Genomic DNA, 12,324 nt, shown 5'->3' on the forward strand with positions numbered 1-12,324 from the left:
AACAGCCATAGGAAACTAACACAGTGACTCTCAAATATTTAATGTGGTTTTAAGTATTAGAGTAGGCTACTAAAATTTCTTAGATAAAAATGTAATTATTTGTTTTATTCCCTTTTAAACAAAATAATCTTGAATATTGGTTCTCGTGATAGAAAATGACATCTTTACAAAAAGATCAGAGCATTATTTGTGAGCTTCACTGTTTTTTTTTTCTAATTTTATATGTACAATTGTATGACTAACTTCAGTTCCAGGAGAGGAACTAATAGGTTAAACTAGTTCTTGTTGAAACCTAGATCCCAAGAATTAAGATCATATTTATGAGCTAGGGATGTATCTCACTGATAAAGTACTTTTCTAGCATGCACAATACTCTGGGTCCTATCCCCAGCACTGAAAAAAAAATAATGTGGTAGCGTTTCTTATACCCTAAGTCATTTTCTACTTCCAGGCTGGCAGCTTGGTTCCCTTCCAACAAAGGAATCAATATGCTAGATTCATTTTTAATGCATGCATATCTGTAGATTCTAGCTTGGTCATTTGGCAAATTAAAGTTTGGTAGTTGGACTTGCTATATTAACTATTTTATGTCCCTGTTTCCTTCTCTTTCAGCTAGATGCAGGAGCAGGGAGGTAGCAAGTTAGGCAGTTGTCACCCTAGGTCTGGGGAACTGAAGCAAATGGCAAGGTGAGCCGCACATCTTAGCAGGGCCTATCTTTGGATTATCTGTTTTCAAGGACAGTAAACATGACTTCATTATAAATTATTTAACTCACCTAAACTACATCAAAGGCATTGGATATGATTAGCTTCCTTGGATTGGAGAGATTTAACATGACTTAAAGTAATGTGTCATAACTAATATTAATGTGTACCTTGGATGTTCACATTTGGTAGGTAAATTAATCATCCTATCTGTATGGTGCAACCAAACACAGGAGTCTGTATAATGTTCTTTTTCTCTCAAGTATAAATAAATGACTGCCTGAAAGATAGCTGGAAAGCTGCAGGATCCTCAGTGAGGTCAAGAACAGTTCTCATGGGATGCAATGATGCTTTCTACAGTGTGCTTACTGAGGTAACAATCAGGGGCATATAAACATATGCTCAAATCATTTACTGAAATTTCAGCACAAAAAATTAAAATACTTTTTGCTTGTGTGTTTTTTAACCATTTTTTAATTTGTTCTAATTAATTATACATGACTGTAGAATGCATTTTGACACATTGTACACAAATGGAGCACAACTTCTCCTTCCTCTGACTGAACATTTTGCTTGTGTTTTTGGCGGTAGTATGGGTTGTTGTTGTTGGTAAGTGTCCCATCTCTTAGCCAAAGGTATTAAACTCCTGAGAATTAATAAGGGAATTTCCCCAGCATTTGGCCTTCTCCTGACTCCCAGTCCAGGAAGCTTTCTCTGTATTCTCTACTCTGCATATTTGCAGAGCTGTGCTATAATTCTTGGTACTTTTCTTTATGCTGATTCTGGCTAGCATATAGATTTGGATGGGGGAAATTTAAAAATCAGCTCTCTATGATATGCTTCCTTTTCTTTTTTTATTTATTCTTTTTTTTAGTTATACATGACGGTAGAATGTATTTTGGAAAATTATAAATACATAGAATATAACATATTCTATTTTTTTGAAGTAAATTGCTTCAAATAAATCTTCTTTGGCATTGTATCTCCAAGTTGCAATTTGATCTCTTATATTTAGCTATCAGTCAGGGTTCAGTAGCAAGAACAAGAAACTATTCCAACTGAAGGAGAAGATAATTGGGAGCTTACCAAGGGTATGGAAAGACAGGGAGAGTGGGCTCTAGGCTGGCCTTGGAAGGCAGTCCTGGGCTCTCCCTAGGCTGGCCCACCAACAACACTATAGCCCAGGCCACTAACAAGCAGGTGTCGAGTCTATAATATGCAACCCAGAGCAAAATATTTCTTTGAATCCAAAATACTCTTAAAATGAACCAACATTCAGAAATCAAATGGCTTCACCCAGATTCATTTAAAAAGTCAGTAGCTTTGAGGCCACTTGGCCATTTCCTCCTGGGGTTTGTCAGCTGGAAGGGAGAACCCTTGACCTCCAGGTCATTGTGCTCTGCTTCATTCCTCTGCGTTGTCACCTGCCTACTCCCATAGGTGTTTCTGGTTTCAGCCTTGATGCATGTAAGAAATTGAATGATATACCTTGAGTCTCAGCCATTGCCTTAGGGAAATAGGAAGGAAAAGAGGTGGAAGTGCTAAATACCCCAAAGAGAAAAAGTGGCACAAGAATTCCTAGGAGGCCACATCCCTGTTTTCCCAACCTAGTTATTCAACAGGGAACCTCACCAGCAAACTGAAGAAATTGTCATATTTTTGTTTACATCATTTTTTCTCTTACTGCCCTATGTGATATTTTTGAGGCAATAAGTAGACACACTTCTAAGTCCATCTAATCTACTAAGTTATAAAACCTCATACAAACATCCTAGGAAGAAAATGCATTGAAAAAATGAAAATGTGTTGAATATTGATGTTATAATTCCCAGATAAGATTTTTCTCCTTATCTATGAATCATTTTTCTGTTCAAAGTGTCTGTTTTCTCATTTTGACATTGTGCTATTCATATCTGTGCTAAAATAAGCTGTAAATACTTCGACTAGCAGTTGTCATTCTGTCAGTCTTTTCAGCTTCCTTAACTTTGCAAGGTATTGATTAGTACCTGGATGGCTCTCCACCTAAATTATATAGTGCAGGGAGGAACTGCTGTCTCTTAGAATTCTTTCTCTTTTTTTTAAGGATTATTCTTTAGAACTTCAAAAATGCCAATGTCTCTTACAATCCATTCTCCCTTTTTTTCTCTCCAAAAATTGACTAGGAAGCAATGAAAAAAAAATGCATCATCTTAAAAGTGTATATTTAACCTGCTGATTCGAAGTATATATTTTCAAGTTCTACTGTACAGTCTTGTGTTAGAACATGCAGATTGTAGAAATGAATTGAAATTGTCATGGGCACAGGCCTCACAGGCAAATAGTGGATTTAAGTTTTGAATTTTTTACAGTTGAATTTTTCTTTCATGGTAAGAAATCTGTTCTTTTAAAGGAGGTATAAACTGAGCACTAAGAAATACAGAAGCAAATAAGTTTTATCTCAAAATGAAGAGCAGTTGAACTTGTAGAAATAAGTTACACGCATGAATATTCATTCTTTTCATGATTTCCTGCACAGTTGGCAGCAAAGCTGATGCTCTAATTATGCATAAGAATCAAAAACCAACTTCGTTCAGCTCCATCTTTACTTTTTCCATCAAAGATGTCCTTACCAGCATCACCTCTCCATCCAGTCCTATGTTTTGCTAGTGACTGTTTCTAACAGTTGACTCAGCCTGAAGACACTTGGAGTTTTGTGAGAAGGGCAGACGAATCAGAGGAGAAGCCACTGGTCATTTGCACATGGAGGGAGAGCTGGTAAAGGCCCCTGAAATAGTGAATGAAGAGCTCTAGATCTCAGAGGCCAACCCAGCAGACCCCCTTCTTCAAATACCATAAACCTAGAAGAGGGGCAAACAGTTGCCTATAGTCACAACCCCCTTCCCACAAATTGCTTACCACTCACATTTAAAGTAGAGCTATCCCAAAGTGGGTTAGAGGCCATTCTTTAGATTTTTCTGAAAGAGCAGGAAATGGAAATGCAGAGAGCTTAGGTGATACATCCAAGTGTGCTGGTAAGATTTCAATTGGAACACTGGTTTCTAGGGTCCAAATCTCCTGTTCTTTCCGCTGTGTCATCCTTTCGTGGTGGCCTCCAGGTTTTATCCTTTTTGTGTGTTGTGCACAGAGTATTTTTCCTAGTGTGAGTTCCTACCCTGTCTGAGCCATCTTCTTTTGTTGCATAATAACTAATGTATTTCTAGTAGGCAAAAAGGGGGACTTGTGTTAAGTTTATCTGTGGTGTTTGTTCTAGAAGTCATCGGTGATGCCCTGGTAACTTTTCCATCATAGGTGCTCATCATATTTCAAGTCATCAATAATAATCTAATAATAATAACAGTCACTGTAATAACTGATTATTAGACCTTAGTAAGACTCTGCGTTAAGCCTTTTACATGTATCCAGTCATTTAATTCTCATAGCATCTCTATAAGGTAAGTATGTTTATTATTTCTAGCTTGCAGATGAAAAAATTGATGCTTAGCAATATTAGGTAACTTTGAAGGCCATGTGGCTAAAAACTGGAGCCATGCCATTCACCCATGTGCTGATACAAAGGACAGGGACCAGGTCTGTTATTCCACAGCTGTGCTTATTCGTGTTGTCAAGTCTCTGGCAAGATGAGTTTTAAATGACACTTTTAATGGAAATTCAGTCACATCTGCACAAGTTTTCTTCTTCCTCATCTGTTTTGCCTTTTCTCTCTCTGTCTCTCTCTGTGATTCTGAGTGAGGATTTTCATTTCCAAAGATGTTAAAATGTCCAAACCCTTTAAAAATAATAGCCCATTAATTTAAATTCATAAGTAACCAGAAATAGCTATTTCCTCCAACTTTGATTTCCAGCTCTCCAGGTGGACTTGGAGTCACTACATTATCACTGAGAAGAGACTTTGGTTAGAAAGGTTTCTGCTTGGTTTAGAAAATCCTGTAACTTCTGTTGATGTTACAAGGTGAGCAGGAATATTTACTACCGTAAATGAAAATTGGTTGCAAGGATTTCCTAGTGATCCCAGGTCTCTAACCCTAACCCCAAGGAAGGGCAGGGCACACCTGCAGTTTCTACTAGGGATAGCACAACTACTTGCTGTGCTGGGACCCTAGACCAGAGCTCACAGGCAGTGTCCATGTTGCTGCCGAATGTTGAATTGGCCTCTTCAGACTCTGCTGTTATGCTTTGAAATCTGGTTATTCTTGCCTTGCAGAAACGTCTACTTTCTCCACCACCTCTTGCTCTGCCATCATAACAAATCATCACTTCAGATTTTAGCCCTCAAGCTGCCCCCTCCAGCTGTCTAACATTGGACAAGTTACCTTTATGTGCCTTGGTTTCCCTATTTGTAAAATGTAGATTATTATATTTCTGCCCTCAGTGGATTGTTCTAAGGATTAAATGAAATAATAATTGGAAAGCATATATAACACCTCCTGGCACATAGTAAGTGCCATCAGAATATTTGTTGAAATATCAAGTGCCATCCAGGTGCAGTGGTACGTGCTTGTAATCCCAGCAGGTCAGACTGAGGCAGGATTGCAAGTTCAAGGCCAGCCTCAATAATTTAGAATGATCCCTAGAAACTAAGTAAGACCCTGTCTCAAAATAAAAAGGACTGAGGGAGCTTGCAGCTGAAACTAACATGCCAGTTTCTTCTTTCAACATTGTAGACGAGTAAGTTCTTTGTCTTCTGGGGAAGAGCAGGTAAAGAGGCAGAGAGCAAGAGTATCATTCTAATAGAAGTTTCTATGGAAACACGAGTCAGGCATAGGAGTTGTCTTCTAAAATAGATAATGATCAAATTGATATCACAAATCTTAAATGACCTCCATTCAACTCAATTTTATTGAGTACTGCTTTCTTGGAATTACGTTAGTATGGTGTAGGACCCAGGAATGGGAATTTTAAAACAGTGATCACTGTGGATAAATCTTCCCATGGCTACGATTTGGAGATTCTACTGTCATGTATAACTAAAAATAACTAATTTTTTTAAAAAAGGACGGGGGATATAGCTCAGTGGTAAAGCACCTCTGGGTTCAATTCCAAGTACAAAAAAAGAAAAAAAAAGAGCTAAGTGTTTAAGGTATCAACACCTTGCAACTTCCCCATAAGTTCCACTATACGGGACAAAATGTAAATTGTTTGTTGGCAAAAAGCCATCAGAGGGCACTTTATTAGTCCGCGTTCAGTCAAGGAAACAGAATTTTGAAGGGAATCGGTTACAGAGTATGGGAAAACTGGAAGAAGGATGGGAGAAGATGCAGAAACCCAGGTAAATACCCACAGGAAGCAGCTCACAGCATTAGTTCTGACACCCACCAAGTTAGACTTAGGGACAGTGTAGAAAGATAGTACCTAAAGAGCTGGCAAGGTGGCAGGAACACAGCCACCTTCAGAGATACTGCCCAAAGACAGAAGAAAGAAAACTGAGGAAGAAGAGAGCCAGAGGCAGGACCCAGCAAAGGGGCATGAGGAATGGGGAATACATTTTGCTCACTCTCAACCCGAGAGTTGCAAAGTACAGCTGACACAGGGTGTAAATAATGGCTTCATGAGCAAAGCGAAAACCAGGTAGATATAAGATCTTTAAAAAAATAATAATAATTACAAAGATCAAAGCTTTACAAAGGGAGAGGGCATGCAAGAACAGGAATCAATTTATACTCTGATGAAAGGAATCATAGAACCAATTTATTAACATGCCAATGTAATGATAGTATGTAAAGTAGCTGTAATTTTTTTTGATGATCTGTGCAATTACAGACTGCAGTATTTACCAACAAATCTGACAGTAATGCTTTCCCTGGTACTGATAGGTTGTAAATACTCACAGAGATGTCTTAACTAATTCCAGACACATGGGAGAGATAGAAAGGTTCTTTAGCCAGAGAATTAGAGGTCTGTAACACTGAGGAATCCACACAACAAGGCAGTAGACACCCATGGAAGAAGAGCCATCAGGCATTTCCCAGCAAAACACTCATACTTTATTGCCAATACCTGGTTTCTGAAGCCACCACTGAATCCCCTCATCAGCTCAATATAGTTCGGTCTAGAGCAGACACACATCATGGAGTGGGTATAGTTAAGGGAAGGATTTTGTCAACTTTTTCCCAGTGTCAGGAAACTAGGTTGCAAAAAAAAATGATGACACATGTTTAGAGGAGAACATTCCTGAGGATTCTGAAGCAAAACCCTGCTTTATTCCCAAGAGAAGAATGTCTCGTATCCGGAATTAAGACTGTTAGAAGCATGCTGGGAATACCAGGGAGCCTGGGCAAAGGGTCACATCTCTCTCCAGTTGTGACTGGGACACATTCACAGAACATCAGAGCTTAACGGGATACCTGTTCACTTAGCTTTTCCTCCCCACCCCCAGCAAAAGGAGGGCATGGATTTCCATCACTTAGTTTGCAGCTGGAGTTTAGCAGATGCCTGCCTCTTTTTTTTGTTTTGTTTTGTTTTGTTTTTTTATAAACTGTAGAACTGCCTCTGTAAAGCCTAAGTGATTAGTTTTTCACATGATCCCTCACATATTTCTGCTTGGGCAGGAAATTGAAGTGAATTTTTCAGATAGCTGACATTTTATGAAGAATAATTTAAGATTCAGCATTAATTCAAAGAATGCACACTTATTTTTTGAGGAATTAGTGCATGATAATATTTCCAGGTGCTTTTCCCATATTAGTAAGATGTTTTCTAATGGATCTAATTTGTGGATAAGTCATATTGCAAAAAAAAAAAAAAAAAGAAAAGGGGGAAACTTGTCCAGTCTTTGGATACCCTAACTTATCAAACAAAACAAAACCCTACATCTTTATTTCCCTTGACTTTAGCCACTATGCTGCATCTTGGAAGAGTGGTTTGCAGGCAGTGAGTGGATCTCTGTACAGCCCCCAATTCTCTATTCCTCTTCCATTGGTGCTCTAGAGAAATGCTTCTCAATGTGATCAGTTCCTACATCTGGGTACCTGCCTCTAGAAACAGGGCCCTGAAACTTGCATTTTAGGATGCTTCTTAAGGGATTCTTAGGGTATAAGAAAAAAGGGATAAACTCTTCCTCTCTAGCTGTATCAAGAAGTGAAGTAATGTCTTTGCCTTGCAGCTCAGCTGAACCACAGCTGGGCTCTTTCAAGGAACTGATATATAATATCTATTGCTCAAAATACAAACCGCAACCAAGTGAATGCGTTTTCAGATTACATTAAAGAGGACAGGACCTCGGTTCCTTTCTTTACCTCACACCTGCCTGGCTGAGTCCTAAGCAAAAGCAGCTTGCCTTAAGATAGTAGCAGTCCCCTAGGAAACGTGCCAGCCCACCCCAAACCTCCTTCCCAGCTCAACCCTTCTGACCTGAGGCCAAACTTCACTTCTGCTCAGCACCTGTTCTTGGCCTTTCTGCTTCTACAAAGATCCTTGATTCTGTAGCCAAGCAGAGAAATTCTCTTTAAGATCCCCTGCTTCTCTGGCTTTCCTGCTCCACTTAATGGTCAGTTTGGGCCATCTGGAAGATCCATGATGGGTGAACTTTTCAAGGCTCTTGTTATGTCCCCCTCCATCTAGGGACCCTGTAATTCAGGGTTCTGCCAGAATCCCAAGTTTAAGTTTGCTTCCCCAATAGACCTTAAAAATATAGGAAGAGCTGCAAATGTAATTTCCTCCATGGCAAGAAGAAAATGGATTCCTGACATCCTCTGTTTAATCCCTTTTTCTTACCTATGGAATTATCTCCACAGCAGCCAGCTCTATAACCTTTCATTTAGATGAGTTGTTGATCTTTGGGGGAAAGGATTTCACAGCGGAAGTCCACCAGTGTAAACCTGCTGCTAAGGATTCACCCACTCCACAGCGCTGACCCTGCTTAGCCTCCCCACATGCAGACAAAACTCATCTACCACAAGCTGTCTTTTGCTTTTAGTTCATGACAGTTATGGGCATCAGGAGAATTAGGTGAGTGGAATGAGGGAATTGGGAGACAATGATAAAGTCTCAATTCAGAATAGTTTTCATCCAAAATGTAATTATTTAATAGCCTGCTTTCAAAGATAATGTAATAAAGATGAATTATGTAATGATGGAGAGGAGCTCATTATTTTTCTGGCCAGCCATATTAAAAGTATTTGGAAGTTCACAAAAGAACTTGAAAACCACCCGACTTTTTTTTTTTTTAAATAAAGAATTTGGATAAAATGAAAATGTCATCCTGATCACTACTTGGGGGAAAAAATTGGCAACCTTTCTCTGTCTTTCATCACACTGGTCTCTCATCACACTGGAAAGGTGCTTCTGAGATTTAAGCACTTAGCTGGGGGAAGGTGTTTTGTCTTTTATTTCTATATGAGTACTCCTGCACCAGTGCCCTAATAATTCCAACCGCTATTACTGGCCATTTTCTTTGTCATCACTGAGTTGTGACAGGAGAGAAGGCAACATTCTGAGATCAAGTCAAAGCTTGTTGGGGAAATGGATCAAGTGTCTGCTTCTTTGCCTTTAATCCTTTTCCAATCCCAGTAACAAAACTTACCCTGAAAGAATCAGAGCTGCTGGGCACGGTGGTGCATGCCTGTAGTCCCAGTGGCTCAGGAGGCTGAGGCAGAAGGATCATGAGTTCAAAGCCAGCCTCAGCAACAGCAAGGCCCTAAGCAACTCAGTGAGACCCTGTCTCTAAAAATACCAAAAAGGGCTGGGGAATGTGGCTCAGTGGTTGAGTGCCCCTGAGTTCAATCCTTGGTACCAAAAATGTAAGGAACATTTTAACATTATGTCATCCACCCGTTTTATCTGTTTTGTTTTTGCTTCAAAGTTATGTGCAGAGTTTAACAGCTTATATATTTTGTTAGAAAAAAGAATAGATTCTTGTCCACCTCCCACACACTTGACTATCCCCAGATGCAACCGTCTTCAATACTCTTGGCTAATTCTTTGCAATTAATTCCATATCTCTAAATAGCACGCTTATATTGCTCTTTCTTCCATCATTCAGGTTCAGGCATTAGCTAATAACTTCTCCCTCTAGGGGATAAAGATTGACGTTTTGTCCTCACTCCATCCCTACCACATACATGCACTCTCTGCCTCCATTACCTCCCACACCACACTTCCTGCTTCATAGTATACCTATGTCATGATGGCACTTAAGTCAATATTGAGTATTGCATTATGACCATGTAAATATTATGGTATACAGCCATGCTTTATTATCCAAGAGGGACCGAAGTTACAGGACCCCCTGTGGATACCTAAATCAGTGGATGCCAAAGTTTTGTATATAAAGTCATGCAGTGTTTGCATGTAACCTACATACCTCCTCCTATATACTTTAAATCATCCCTAGATTACTTATAATACCTAATGCAATGTAATTGCTATATACACAGCTATTATACTGTATTGCTAAGGGAATGATGATAAGAAATAAGTTTGTACATGTTCAGTACAAGTACAATTGTTTTTTTTTTTTTTCAAAATTTTTCAATTTATAGTTGGTTGAATCTGAGGATTCCCCATCTGCAGAACAGAGGGTTGACTACAGTATAGGTAGTTTTCCTTTCCTATATTACTCAGTTTTCCCCTGTAATAGAGTTGTCTTGTACTTCCTTTAATTTATTTATTTATTTTTCTTTAATGGAAACCCAAGCTCTTCACCAGTTGTCTTGATTGCTTCTTACACCATTTAAATGCATTAGCTTCTGTTCATTTCATTTTCTTGCAAACGTTTTGCACAGAGCCTCTGACCTGCCCCAGTCTGAACTAGCTGCCCTCTAGGGCTTGCTGCACAGATGTTACTGGGGGGGTCTCCCTTCCCTGTTGTTCTAAGGATTCTAGTCCCTTGTCTATACTGGTTCCCCTGTTATCATATACCTCTTCCTCTTTGTAGTTTTACTCCCCCATTCCAGTGGAGCACATCTTGCATTATCTCCAGTGTCCTCTAGTGTTTTTTTTTTTTTTCTTTTTATTGTAAACAAATGGGATACATGTTGTTTCTCTGTCTGTACATGGTGTAAAATCCTCTAGTGTTAAAAGGACTCAACAGAGGAAAAATCCTAGAGGACTCCCATGTCTATGTCTATTGTAACCCTCACACTTGATTGATAGAGTAGCTGGTTTCAACTTCTAGGTTGTAACTCTTTCTTCCCCCTCCAAAATTGTGAAGGCTTTGCTCATTTTTGCTCATTATCTTTTTGTTCCCAGTTACTTGAGAAATCCAGTACTGTTCTGATTCCCACCCTTTCTAGTTTTCTCTGTGTTTCACAATGGAGCTCCTTGGTGTAGGTCTGTGTTCACAAAGTGTAGCAAGACTCAGGGCCTTTTCCATGTGCAAACTCATATTTTTAAAGTATGGGGAAATTTTCTTAACTGCTTTTTTTATTTCCTGCTCTCTTTCTTCTTCCTTTTATGCATATGAAATCTTCTGGATTTGTCCTCCAATGTATTTACTTTCCTCTCTTCATTTTCATCTGTTTATCCTTCTGTTCTTTTTCTGAGAGATTTCCTCAACTTTATCTCCTAATCCTTCAGCTCCATTTTTAATTTCCGTTACCGTGTTTTCTAAGAATTCTTTTTCTTCCCTGAGGTTTTGTTTCTTAGCCAGCCTTCCTTATTGAATGACTGTCATTTCTTCTCATTCCCCTCCGAGGATATGAGGATTGTAATTTTGGTCCTGCCCTGATTTTTGTCTCCTCACCCTTTTTGGTCTCAGTCTTCAATCAAGTTGCCTTTTTCTGTTTGTTTTAGTCTGCATCTTTTATATAGGAGATTCTAGTCAGCTTTTTGGTTTGGTGGTCAAACTTTACTTAAAGGTGACTTGGATGGGACCTTATAATGGAACCAATGTTAGTATCTGTCAGTCTTTGCCGTTGAACTGGCCACATTTACTACAGAGATGATTCCAGTTTCTTGTTTGATGGGGTCAGTCCAGTCTGGTAGCCTCCTGGGACCTCTGGCAGGAAAGAGACCTAGGTCTTTCAGCATCTAATAATGCACATTCTCTTCCTCTTTCTATTTTTTCCTCAATTCCTTCTAGTGTTTCTCATCCATGGATGTTGTTCTATGGTCTCATCAGAAAATAATACTAGCAATAGCCTCAATAAGCACTTTATAAGAGAAGAATTGCAGATGGCTTAGAAGCACATGAAAAGGTGTCCGAAGTCACTGGTTAGGTGATACCAGTTAAGATCACAATGTGACAGCACTTTGCACCCCCTAGGTCTGAAAGGATGTAGAGCAAATGCATCACTGCTCTCAGGGACATAATGAGGTGCTGCCGCTTCAGAAAACAGTATGGCAATTTCTTAAAAAGTTAAACATATAGTTACCATAAGATCTAAAAACTCCACTCATAGAACAGAAATAAAAATGTATGTCCAAGCCAGGCATGGTGGTACACACCTGTAATCCCAGTGGCTCTGGAGACTGAGACAGCAGAATTGCAAGTTCAAAGCCAGCCTCAGCAATGGCAATATACAAATCAACTCAGTGAGACCTGTTTCTAAATAAAATATGAAAAGGACTGGGGATGTGGCTCAGTGGTTGATTACCTCTGAGTTCAACCCCCAGTATCCCCCCAAAAAAAATGTCCACAAAAGAAAAAAATAATAATAACAATAAAATAAAAATAAAACCTTT

The 12,324-nt window shown here is 39.1% G+C and overlaps 1 protein-coding gene across 2 annotated transcripts in view; it reads left to right on the forward strand.

Annotated features, from left to right (window-relative positions):
- Window positions 1-12,324, forward strand: part of Pip5k1b (phosphatidylinositol-4-phosphate 5-kinase type 1 beta) — a 313,915-nt gene that overhangs the window by 243,488 nt on the left and 58,103 nt on the right. The gene's annotated exons all lie outside the window — the stretch shown is intronic.

This window comes from Sciurus carolinensis, chromosome 14 (genome assembly GCF_902686445.1).
Source record: "Sciurus carolinensis chromosome 14, mSciCar1.2, whole genome shotgun sequence".
Lineage (NCBI taxonomy): Eukaryota > Metazoa > Chordata > Mammalia > Rodentia > Sciuridae > Sciurus > Sciurus carolinensis.